Consider the following 3,411-nt stretch of genomic DNA (forward strand, 5'->3'; position numbering starts at 1 on the left):
ATTATCTTGCTATCCCTCTCTCTCTTGTCCCCCCAGCACAGCTGCAACAACTTAAAGTGGTAAAAAATTGGGTGATGCGTCTCATTCTTCGGTGCCCCAGGTCTGCCAGAGTAGTGAACATGCTTTCTGAACTCAATCTGTGTCCCATCACTGATCACATCCATATGCTTGGAATCTGCTTTACCACACAGTGTCTGACCATATTCTGTCTCCTGCTCCAGCCTTTTCCTCCCGACTGGTTGACATTCTCTCAGATTCCACTCACCTAGACCGGATCCAGCATACTCACGTGCCAGGCCTGGCATCCTGGCTAAAAAGAAATCTTTCAGCACTCAACTGTCCTCTCCAGCTGGACGTTTCGGCCACGGATGTTTAGGCCATGGACGTTTTGGCCATGGACCACCAACCTTGGACGTTTTGGCCACAGAAGGTAGGACATTTGGGCCACGGGACAAAAAATGAAAAACCAAGAATTTTCTTCACAATAGCATTTAATTTCATTTCATAGTTTACTATTTACATATGTTTAAAAGTTGATCCAAGTAAGAAATAGCACAGGTGAAATCGATTTTATGGCTACACGTTGGGCTGTCCACCTCGAAGGTTGTGGCTGGTACCACCAAGGAACTCTGGGATTGTCTTCTTGCCCTCCTTCAGGTCAACCACAAGGTTGTGAAGGCACGTCTGGAGTTCTGGTACACCTTCTTCCCACGCTTGGCAGGGCGAAACCCACGTTCCTCCTGGAGCAGGATTCCATCCACGGTGGCAGATTCAGCTTGCAGACACTCGATAAGTTTCCACACAATGGAGTTGGCGTGTCCCACCAGGTGGAAAAACTTCTTGTTCCACCTCTCGCAGCTGTTGTTGGTTCTGAGCTAGTTGTTGAGGGTGGCATGGTGCATAATCCACTTCTCGGATGGAAACATGGGTGGCGTGTGGTACAGACAGACTGGCTCTATGCATCCTGGCCTGGAGGTGACATCCTGGCGATGACAGAGTTGGCCTGAGATGTAGGTGGAGTTGAAGTACTCCAAGAGTGTGGCAGCCTCCTCAGGCATAGTAGAACAAAGGTGCACCATGCCATCCTTGACATCCTCTGGGGGCAGGAGGGTGACCGCATCCACCTGACCACAGAACAGGCAGAACTCATTGTTGGACTCATAGTGATGCTTGAGACCCAGGTGCTGGATCTGCCTCTAGATGGACTGGCTCAGGTGGTAGAAGCAGAACCGCACCTGGATCTGCTCCCCTAACACCACACGAAGGGACAGCTCCACAGGCCTCTCGAAGTCGATGATGACTGTGCTGGGATCACAGCCACTCACCTCAAGGATCCTGAAGATCTGCTTGTAGCTGGTTTGTGTCCTGCACTGCAGCAAGACATACACCAGAGGAAGTAGACTCCGTTGACTTGACCCTGGATGATGTAGAGCTGGATGAAGAGTCGGAGCTACCGAGGACGTGCTGTCCATGCACAAGTCTTCATAGCCTGCTAGCAGCTCCAGATAACTGGGGGAGTTGAAGATGATGGTACGCTCATATGCCTCCGGCGAATATATAACTGGGATGCCCAGTCATTGGTGATCTCCAACTCTTGAAGAGACTGTGGATCATTTCAACTGTGCGCAACCCAGATGCGACAAAGGACATGCTTGCAGGAATCGGACCTAGGCGTGCGTGCCTTGACCTCCTCCGGCAGTGCTGCAACAGCGAAAGTGAGGATCTGGTTCGGTTGATCGTTGGTGATGGCAGCTTTCTTCTTCATAGCCATACAAGCCTGCTCCACTTGGCATCCTACTGTGTCAGAAAGGTGGCTATGCACTGACACAACTTTAGGTTCACTGAGACTCTTGGTGGTCTTCAGGATAGTAGGGCACTTGAGGGTGGACCACTTGACATACTGCCAAATGATCTCATCAACTGACTTGGCAACATGCTTCTTGGTGTACATGAAGCCATCCATCCAGATCTTCTGACTGCCTTGCTATGGGTGTGATGACCTTAACATCAGTGGACATAGTTGTGTAGCAGCTGAAATGCAAAAAAAAAACACACTGACGCCTAGCGCTGTGCACCATAATTCCCACCAGACTCCCTTCTTATCACTTCTCACTTCATTCACCAACTTCCTAGTTTAACGCAAACAACCCTCCCATTATACAAACAACTGGAAACCGAAGCTTCACTCCTCTCTGTCCTACCCAGCCACATAAGCAGTACAAAATATATGCAAAAGGACAAAAAAAAAAAAAAAAAAACGAAATATAAGCCAAATGACATACTCCTCAGACACCTCATCTCCATTACATTCAAACTTTTCCTCTCTGCTACACCCATATTCCATGTTTCAGCCCCATATAATGCAGTCGGTACCACAATACCCTCATACAGCCTTCTCTTTGCATCTGTTCTAAGTGAACGACATCTAAACACCTTTTTCATTCCTCCCAGCACCTTTCCTACTTCATTCATTCTAAACTTCACGTCTGCATCTATTCTTCCATCCACAGCAACATGTGACCCTAAATATTTAAAACACTACCTCCTTAAGCAACTCACCATTCAAAACTATATTCATCCCCCTACCATCTACCAACCTTGTACACTTCATCACTTTACTCTTATTCTCATTTACTTTCAATTTCCTCCTTTCACACACCCTTCCAAACTCCTCTACCAACTGTCTCAATCTCTCCTCTGAATCAGCCACCAGTGCAGTATCATCTGCAAACAGCAGCTGCTTCAGATTCCACTCTCCACCATCATCATTCACCAGACTCAGACCTCCACCTAAAACTCTTGCATTCACCTCCCTTACAACACCATCCATATAAATAGTGAACAACCAAGGCGACATAACACATCCCTGTCGCAGTCCCACTCTCACAGGAAACCAATCACTCACAGCATTTCCCACTCTTACACACGCTGTACTATTTACATAAAAAATCTTCACCCCATTTAGTAACCTACCATCAAGTCCATACAATCTTAAAACAGTCCACAAAGCCTCCCTATCAATTCTATCATACACTTTCTCTAAATCCATGAATGCCCAAAACACATCCTTGCCTTTCGCCAAATACTTTTCACACACTTGTCTCACAACAAACACCTGATCCACGCATCCTCTCCTTTTCCTAAAGCCACACTGCTCATCACCAATCACTCCCTCTGTACCCTCTCTAACTCTCATAATTAACACTCTACCATACACCTTACCTACAACACTCAAGAGCCTTATATCCCTAAAGCTAGTACATTCATGCTTATCACCCTTGCCTATATACAAAGGGACCACACAAGCACATGCCCAGTCAATTGGCACAATACCTTTCACAAAGCACACATTCAACAATCTTGCTAACTAATCAACAATAGTCACTCCACCATCCTTCAGGCATTCCACAG

The 3,411-nt window shown here is 46.9% G+C and overlaps 1 pseudogene; it reads right to left on the reverse strand.

Annotated features, from left to right (window-relative positions):
* Positions 1-771: 771 nt before the first annotated feature.
* Positions 772-1,765, reverse strand: LOC145416976 (uncharacterized; annotated as a pseudogene).
* Between the last annotated feature and the right edge of the window lie 1,646 nt (positions 1,766-3,411).

This window comes from Coenobita brevimanus, chromosome 108, assembly GCF_032717465.1.
Source record: "Coenobita brevimanus isolate Jiangsu-jjx chromosome 108, ASM3271746v2, whole genome shotgun sequence".
NCBI classification, from domain to species: Eukaryota; Metazoa; Arthropoda; class Malacostraca; order Decapoda; family Coenobitidae; genus Coenobita; species Coenobita brevimanus.